We start from the raw sequence: 10,163 nt of genomic DNA, 5'->3' as shown, positions 1-10,163 counted from the left end.
CTAGACTAATGCTGTTGTAGCTAGACTAGTACTGTTGTAGCTAGACTAATGCTAGCTAGACTAGTACTAGACTAGATACTGCTTGTAGCTAGACTAGTACTGTTGTAGCTAGACTAATGCTGTTGTAGCTAGACTAATAATGCTGTAGCTAGACTAGTACTGTTGTAGCTAGACTAGTGCTGTTTTTTGTAGCTAGACTAATACTGTTGTAGCTAGACTAGTACTGTTGTAGCTAGACTAATACTGCTGTAGCTAGACTACTGTTGTAGCTAGACTAGTACTGTTGTAGCTAGACTAATACTGCTGTAGCTAGACTAGTACTGTGGCTAGACTAGTACAGTTGTAGCTTTTGTTAGCTAGACTAGTACTGTTGTGGCAGCTAGACTAGTACTGCTGTAGCTAGACTAGTACTGTTGTAGCTAGACTAGTACTGCTGTAGCTAGACTAGTACTGCTGTAGCTAGACTAGTACTGTTGTAACTAGACTAGTACTGCTGCAGTTGTACTGTTGTAGACTACTACTGTTGTAGCTAGACTACTACTGTTGTAGCTAGCTAGACTAGTACTGCTGTAGCTAACCTAGTACTGTTGTAGCTAGACTAGTACTGCTGACTACTAGTACTGTTGTAACTAGACTAGTACTGTTGTAACTAGACTAGTACTGTTGTAACTAGACTAGTACTGTTGTAGCTAGACTAGTACTGTTGTAGCTAGACTAGTACTGCTGTAGCTAGACTAGTACTGTTGTAACTAGACTACTACTGTTGTAACTAGACTACTACTGTTGTAGCTAGACTAGTACTGTTGTAGCTAGACTAGTACGCTGTAGCTAACCTAGTACTGTTGTAGCTAGACTATTTACTGCTGTAGCTAACCCTAGTACTGTTGTAACTAGACTAGTACTGTTGTTAACTAGACTAGTACTGTTGTAACTAGACTAGTACTGTTGTAACTAGACTGGTACTGTTGTAGCTAACCTAGTACTGTTGTAGCTAGACTAGTACTGTTGTAGCTAACCTAGTACTGTTGTAACTAGACTAGTACTGTTGTAGCTAGACTAGTACTGCTGTAGCTAACCTAGTACTGCTGTAGCTAGACTAGTACTGCTGTAGCTAGACTAGTACTGCTGTAGCTAGACTAGGTACTGCTGTAGCTAACCTGGTACTGCTGTAGCTAGACTAGTGCTGCTGTAGCTAACCTAGTACTGCTGTAGCTAGACTAGCTGCTGCTGTAGCTAGACTAGTACTGCTGTAGCTAGACTAGTACTGCTGTAGCTAACCTGGTACTGCTGTAGCTGGACTAGTACTGCTGTAGCTAACCTAGTACTGCTGTAGCTAGACTAGTACTGCTGTAGCTAACCTAGTACTGCTGTAGCTAGACTAGTACTGCTGTAGCTAACCTAGTACTGCTGTAGCTAGACAGTACTGTTGTAGCTAATATAATAATTATAATATAATAATATATGCCATTTAGCTGAGCGCTTTTATCCAAAGCGACTTACAGTCATGTGTGCATACATTCTACGTATGGGTGGTCCCGGGAATCGAACCCACAACCCTGGCGTTACAAGCGCCATGCTCTACCAACTGAGCCACAGAAGGACCACAACTGCTGTAGCTAGACTAGTACTGCTGTGGAAGCTAACCTAGTACTGCTGTAGCTAACCTCGTACTGCTGTAGCTAGACTAGTACTGTTGTAGCTAGACTGGTACTGTTGTAGCTAACCTAGTACTGTTGTAACTAGACTAGTACTGTTGTAGCTAGACTGGTACTGTTGTAGCTAACCTAGTACTGTTGTAGCTAGACTAGTACTGTTGTAGCTAACCTAGTACTGTTGTAACTAGACTAGTACTGTTGTAGCTAGACTAGTACTGCTGTAGCTAACCTAGTACTGCTGTAGCTAGACTTGTACTGCTGTAGCTAGACCAGTACTGCTGTGGCCAGACTAGTACTGCTGTAGCTAACCTAGTACTGCTGTAGCTAGTTTAGTACTGCTGTAGCTAACCTAGTACTGCTGTAGCTAGACTAGTACTGCTGTAGCTAGACTAGTACTGCTGTAGCTAGAATAGTACTGCTGTAGCTAACCTAGTACTGCTGTAGCTAGACTAGTACTGCTGTAGCTAACCTAGTACTGCTGTGGCTAGACTAGTATAGCTGTAGCTAACCTAGTACTGCTGTAGCTAGACTAATTTTCAGTACTGTTGTAGCTAATATAATAATTATAATATAATAATATATGCCATTTAGCTGACGCTTTTATCCAAAGCGACTTACAGTCATGTGTGCATACATTCTACGTATGGGTGGTCCCGGGAATCGAACCCACAACCCTGGGCGTTACAAGCGCCATGCTCTACCAACTGAGCCACAGAAGGACCACAACTGCTGTAGCTAGACTAGTACTGCTGTAGCTAACCTAGTACTGCTGTAGCTAACCTAGTACTGCTGTAGCTAGACTAGTACTGTTGTAGCTAGACTGGTACTGTTGTAGCTAACCTAGTACTGTTGTAACTAGACTAGTACTGTTGTAGCTAGACTGGTACTGTTGTAGCTAACCTAGTACTGTTGTAGCTAGACTAGTACTGTTGTAGCTAACCTAGTACTGTTGTAACTAGACTAGTACTGTTGTAGCTAGACTAGTACTGCTGTAGCTAACCTAGTACTGCTGTAGCTAGACTTGTACTGCTGTAGCTAGACTAGTACTGCTGTAGCTAGACTAGTACTGCTGTAGCTAACCTAGTACTGCTGTAGCTAGACTAGTACTGCTGTAGCTAACCTAGTACTGCTGTAGCTAGACTAGTACTGCTGTAGCTAGACTAGTACTGCTGTAGCTAACCTAGTACTGCTGTAGCTAGACTAGTACTGCTGTAGCTAACCTAGTACTGCTGTAGCTAGACTAGTACTGCTGTAGCTAACCTAGTACTGCTGTAGCTAGACTAGTACTGCTGTAGCTAACCTAGTACTGCTGTAGCTAGACTAGTACTGTTGTAGCTAATATAATAATAATAATATAATAATATATGCCATTTAGCTGACGCTTTTATCCAAAGCGACTTACAGTCATGTGTGCATACATTCTACGTATGGGTGGTCCCGGGAATCGAACCCACAACCCTGGCGTTACAAGCGCCATGCTCTACCAACTGAGCCACAGAAGGACCACAACTGCTGTAGCTAGACTAGTACTGCTGTAGCTAACCTAGTACTGCTGTAGCTAACCTAGTACTGCTGTAGCTAGACTAGTACTGCTGTAGCTAGACTAGTACTGCTGTAGCTAGACTAGTACTGCTGTAGCTAACCTAGTACTGCTGTAGCTAGACTAGTACTGCTGTAGTTAACCTAGTACTGCTGTAGCTAGACTAGTACTGCTGTAGCTAGACTAGTACTGCTGTAGCTAGACTAGTACTGCTGTAGCTAACCTAGTACTGCTGTAGCTAGACTAGTACTGCTGTAGCTAACCTAGTACTGATGTAGCTAGACTAGTACTGCTGTAGCTAACCTAGTACTGCTGTAGCTAGACTAGTACTGCTGTAGCTAACCTAGTACTGCTGTAGCTAGACTAGTACTGTTGTAGCTAATATAATAATAATAATATAATAATATATGCCATTTAGCTGACGCTTTTATCCAAAGCGACTTACAGTCATGTGTGCATACATTCTAGGTATGGGTGGTCCCGGAATCGAACCCACAACCCTGGCGTTACAAGCGCCATGCTCTACCAACTGAGCCACAGAAGGACCACAACTGCTGTAGCTAGACTAGTACTGCTGTAGCTAACCTAGTACTGCTGTAGCTAACCTAGTACTGCTGTAGCTAGACTAGTACTGTTGTAGCTAGACTGGTACTGTTGTAGCTAACCTAGTACTGTTGTAACTAGACTAGTACTGTTGTAGCTAGACTGGTACTGTTGTAGCTAACCTAGTACTGTTGTAGCTAGACTAGTACTGTTGTAGCTAACCTAGTACTGCTGTAGCTAGTTTTTAACAAGTCTATTTAACAGACGTGGGGTCCAGTATTGGAGGTTATTTCTCAGCTCTTGATAAGCTTTGGTTCACCTCAAAATAGTGTATAAATACCATAAAACGATAGGCCTACTGATGCTGACATGGCTCTCCATGCTTTCCTATGACTCTGTAACATTCTATTTTAATGTCTGTCTCCAGATGCTGTTTACATTTAAAAGCATAAAAGCATTGTGACATCACCTGCCTTATAGTGGTCCTTCTGTAGCTCAGTTGGTAGAGCATGGCGCTTGTAACGCCAGGTAGTGGATTCAATTCCCGGGACCACCCATACGTAGAATGTATGCACACTTTCGCTTTGGATAAAAGCGTCCGCTAAATGGCATATATATTATAGTGTTGATCCTAAGTAAACACAGTGTAGAAGGCTAAATCAGCCTATATTGGAATAACATGATTGTTGATTTAATTATTATTTAATTATTTAATTATTATTGAATTCAGTTGATGTTTTATTTTTGCAAGTTTGGATGGATCGCTGTCGGCTCAACAAGTGAGATGCAGGCCAAAGATTTTATGCAATATGGTGCAGAGGTAGAGAGAAACAACATCAGAGAGAATCTGAAAAACACCACATTTCTCTCCATCATGTCAGATGGCTCCACAGACAGTTCTGTGAAAGACGAGGAATTTAGTCAATGTCACATTCTATCACAAGGGGCAAGATCGGAGTCGAAGTTTATTGGCATCAAGTCGGTGGAGAAGGCAGACGTGGCACACATAACCAACACCATCAGTGCCATTGTGGAGGGAGTGTGTGATGAGTTGGTCGCTCTGGGAACAGATGGATGATCGGAACCAAGAATGGTGTGATCAGCCGGCTGAAGGGACAGGGCCTAACATCATCGGCATCCACTGTGTGGCACACCACCTTGAACTGACCTTTTCTGATTTTTTATTTAACCAGGCAAGTCAGTTAAGAACAAATTCTTATTTTCAATGACGGCCTGGGAACAGTTCAGGGGCAGAACGACCTTGTCAGCTCGGGGTTTGAACTCGCAACCTTCCGGTTACTAGTCCAACGCTCTAACCACTAGGCTACCCTGCCGCCCCATTGCCATCTGGTCCAACGTGATGTTTCAGAAAGTAGAAGACCTCCTCAGTGGACTCTACACCTGATACCACACCAGTCCTCTGAACAGGGCAAACCTGGTAAACAGCTGCCAGGCTCTTGGGCACACACCACTGGTGCCCACCAGAATTGGCAGGAACCAATGGGTAGGACACCTACTGCGTACACTGGACCACTTCCTGCAAGGTTATCAGGGGGCGTGTCCAGCACCTGGAACAGGAAGTGGCTGTAGATTGCTATGCTAAGTACTCCAAAAACCATCATCAGTACGTCCTGTAAACAACAACAAACACGGCTACGAATCGCTGACATCATGTTTCAATACTTTAATAAAATGTTTCATATCTTAATATAGTTTTTTTTGTCTATTTGTATGTCTTTGTTCTTAATGTATTTCAGATTCAATCTGCTGATGGACAAAATGTCACACCTGTCCAGTAGGCCAAGATCATTGTCCTCTGAAACATCACTTGTAAACTCTTTTTTTCTTCACATTGGAGGTGAGAGGTCGGGGATGTCTTCTCCTCTGTATCACTGACTGATATGAGGAGAGTGTCACGCCTGCTGCCCCTCCCTCGAAGGCACCAGGCTCCCCAGCATTACACCATTCCACACCCCTGCCACCGTCAGTACCTACATCTGCCCCCCGCCACGAGCATCAACGATTATTGGACTCACCTGGACTCAATCACCTGTATCATTACCTGCTCTATACCTGTCTGTTCCCCAGCTGTGTTTAATGCTTCAGGATTAATGTCAGTTTGTCTTTTCGCACCGGTTCTGACACTGATTATGTCCTGTTTGATGTCTGTTCTATATTAAATGTTCTTCTCCTCGTCCTCTTCTCCGGCGTCGGTCCTTATAGAGAGACTGTCACCACTGCCAGATTGATATCAGACCACTGTGGTGACTAGCAAACAGATTGATATCAGACCACTGTGGTGGCTAGCAAATAGATTGATATCAGACCACTGTGGTGGCTAGCAAACAGATTGATATCAGACCACTGTGGTGGCTAGCAAATAGATTGATATCAGACCACTGTGGTGGCTAGCAAATAGATTGATATCAGACCACTGTGGTGGCTAGCAAATAGATTGATATCAGACCACTGTGGTGACTAGCAAACAGATTGATATCAGACCACTGTGGTGGCTAGCAAATAGATTGATATCAGACCACTGTGGTGACTAGCAAACAGATTGATATCAGTCCACTGTGGTGGCTAGCAAACAGATTGATATCAGACCACTGTGGTGGCTAGCAAACAGATTGATATCAGACCACTGTGGTGACTAGCAAACAGATTGATATCAGACCACTGTGGTGGCTAGCAAATAGATTGATATCAGACCACTGTGGTGGCTAGCAAACAGATTGATATCAGACCACTGTGGTGGCTAGCAAATAGATTGATATCAGACCACTGTGGTGGCTAGCAAATAGATTGATATCAGACCACTGTGGTGGCTAGCAAATAGATTGATATCAGACCACTGTGGTGACTAGCAAATAGATTGATATCAGACCACTGTGGTGACTAGCAAATAGATTGATATCAGACCACTGTGGTGACTAGCAAATAGATTAATATCAGACCACTGTGGTGGCTAGCAAATAGATTGATATCAGACCACTGTGGTGACTAGCAAACAGATTGATATCAGACCACTGTGGTGGCTAGCAAATAGATTGATATCAGACCACTGTGGTGGCTAGCAAATAGATTGATATCAGACCACTGTGGTGACTAGCAAACAGATTGATATCAGACCACTGTGGTGACTAGCAAATAGATTAATATCAGACCACTGTGGTGGCTAGCAAATAGATTGATATCAGACCACTGTGGTGACTAGCAAACAGATTGATATCAGACCACTGTGGTGGCTAGCAAATAGATTGATATCAGACCACTGTGGTGGCTAGCAAATAGATTGATATCAGACCACTGTGGTGACTAGCAAACAGATTGATATCAGACCACTGTGGTGATTAGCAAATATATTGATATCAGACCACTGTGGTGGCTAATAATCTCCACCCCTAAACATCTCTGGTTTTCCTTCCTCACAATCTCCAATATTTTTTTTTGCCAGTAGATCTACTAGGTAGTAGTTGAAAAAGGAGGTGTTGAGGTTGATGATGTGATTATATATACTGTCCCCTTCAATACAGCACCATGTCTATACTGTCCCCTTCAATACAGCACCATGTTAATACTGTCTCCTTCAATACAGCACCATGTCTATACTGTCCCCTTCAATACAGCACCATGTTAATACTGTCCCCTTCAATACAGCACCATGTCTATACTGTCCCCTTCAATACAGCACCATGTTAATACTGTCCCCTTCAATACAGCACCATGTTAATACTGTCTCCTTCAACACAGCACCATGTCTATACTGTCCCCTTCAATACAGCACCATGTCTACACTGTCCCCTTCAATACAGCACCATGTCTACACTGTCCCCTTCAATACAGCACCATGTTAATACTGTCCCCTTCAATACAGCACCATGTCTATACTGTCCCCTTCATTACAGCACCATGTTAATACTGTCCCCTTCAATACAGCACCATGTTAATACTGTCCCCTTCAATACAGCACCATGTTAATACTGTCCCCTTCAATACAGCACCATGTTAATACTGTCCCCTTCAATACAGCACCATGTCTATACTGTCCCCTTCAATACAGCACCATGTCTATACTGTCCCCTTAAATACAGCACCATGTTAATACTGTCTCCTTCAATACAGCACCATGTTAATACTGTCCCCTTCAATACAGCACCATGTCTATACTGTCCCCTTCAATACAGCACCATGTTAATACTGTCCCCTTCAATACAGCACCATGTCTATACTGTCCCCTTCAATACAGCACCATGTCTATACTGTCCCCTTCAATACAGCACCATGTTAATACTGTCCCCTTCAATACAGCACCATGTCTATACTGTCCCCTTCAATACAGCACCATGTTAATACTGTCCCCTTCAATACAGCACCATGTTAATACTGTCCCCTTCAATACAGCACCATGTCTATACTGTCCCCTTAAATACAGCACCATGTTAATACTGTCTCCTTCAATACAGCACCATGTTAATACTGTCCCCTTCAATACAGCACCATGTCTATACTGTCCCCTTCAATACAGCACCATGTTAATACTGTCCCCTTCAATACAGCACCATGTCTATACTGTCCCCTTCAATACAGCACCATGTTAATACTGTCCCCTTCAATACAGCACCATGTCTATACTGTCCCCTTCAATACAGCACCATGTTAATACTGTCCCCTTCAATACAGCACCATGTTAATACTGTCGCCTTCAATACAGCACCATTTTAATACTGTCCCCTTCAATACAGCACCATGTTAATACTGTCCCCTTCAATACAGCACCATTTTAATACTGTCCCCTTCAATACAGCACCATTTTAATACTGTCCCCTTCAATACAGCACCATGTTAATACTGTCCCCTTCAATACAGCACCATGTCTATACTGTCCCCTTCAATACAGCACCATTTTAATACTGTCCCCTTCAATACAGCACCATGTTAATACTGTCCCCTTCAACACAGCACCATGTCTATACTGTCCCCTTCAATACAGCACCATGTCTGTACTGTCCCCTTAAATACAGCACCATGTCTATACTGTCCCCTTCAATACAGCACCATGTCTGTACTGTCCCCTTAAATACAGCACCATGTCTATACTGTCCCCTTCAATACAGCACCATGTCTATACTGTCCCCTTCAATACAGCACCATGTCTGTACTGTCCCCTTAAATACAGCACCATGTCTATAATGTCCCCTTCAATACAGCACCATGTTAATACTGTCTCCTTCAATACAGCACCATGTCTATACTGTCCCCTTCAATACAGCACCATGTCTATACTGTCCCCTTAAATACAGCACCATGTTAATACTGTCCCCTTTAATACAGCACCATGTCTATACTGTCCCCTTCAATACAGCACCATGTCTATACTGTCCCCTTCAATACAGCACCATGTCTATACTGTCCCCTTCAATACAGCACCATGTTAATACTGTCTCCTTCAATACAGCACCATGTTAATACTGTCCCTTCAACACAGTACCATGCAGTTTGATCACTGATTAAAGCTATAATGAGTTTGCAGCCTGCCCTCCCAAAGTTGATCAAGAAGATCAGAGTTCTTAAGATGTGATACTGTAGTTGTGTGGAATTATTTTCTTTGTCTGAGTCAATATTAGCTGTAGTTGTATAAAGACACAGCTCATTCCTGTTCATACCTGAGCCTTGTTGAGCTCCATCAATACCTTTGTGTTACTTGGTGATCAAGGTTGTATTGTTAAGACGCTAAATGGTCCCAAATGGTCCCTTTTCCCTGATTAGTGCATTGCTTTTGATCAGGGCCCATAGGGTTCTGTAGTGCACTATGCAGGGAATAGGGCGTGATCTGGGACCTCTTAGAGGTAGTGTAGGAGAGGAACTTCAGTCTGAATGAGGTGCTGTAGGAGAGGAACTACAGTCTGAATGAGGTGCTGTAGGAGAGGAGCTACAGTCTAAATGAGGTACTGCAGGAGAGGAACTACAGTCTGAATGAGGTACTGTAGGAGAGGAACTACAGTCTGAATGAGGTACTGTATGATATAAACTACAGTCTGAATGAGGTGCTGTAGGAGAGGAACTTCAGTCTGAATGAGGTGCTGTAGGAGAGGAACTACAGTCTGAATGAGGTACTGTATGATATAAACTACAGTCTGAATGAGGTGCTGTAGGAGAGGAGCTACAGTCTGAATGAGGTACTGTAGGACAGGAACTACAGTCTGAATGAGGTACTGCAGGAGAGGAACTACAGTCTGAATGAGGTACTGTAGGAGAGGAACAAGAGTCTGAATGAGGTACTGTATGATATAAACTACAGTCTGAATGAGGTGCTGTAGGAGAGGAGCTACAGTCTGAATGAGGTACTGTAGGACAGGAACTACAGTCTGAATGAGGTGCTGTAGGAGAGGAGCTACAGTCTAAATGAGGTACTGCAGGAGAGG

General features: G+C 43.2%; 1 protein-coding gene across 3 annotated transcripts in view; it reads right to left on the bottom strand.

The window, feature by feature from the left end:
• The window catches only part of oca2 (oculocutaneous albinism II), a 369,117-nt gene that overhangs the window by 64,139 nt on the left and 294,815 nt on the right, over positions 1–10,163 (bottom strand). The gene's annotated exons all lie outside the window — the stretch shown is intronic.

This window comes from Oncorhynchus keta, chromosome 1 (genome assembly GCF_023373465.1).
Source record: "Oncorhynchus keta strain PuntledgeMale-10-30-2019 chromosome 1, Oket_V2, whole genome shotgun sequence".
NCBI classification, from domain to species: domain Eukaryota; kingdom Metazoa; phylum Chordata; class Actinopteri; order Salmoniformes; family Salmonidae; genus Oncorhynchus; species Oncorhynchus keta.
This window is presented reverse-complemented; position numbering and strand designations above follow the sequence as displayed.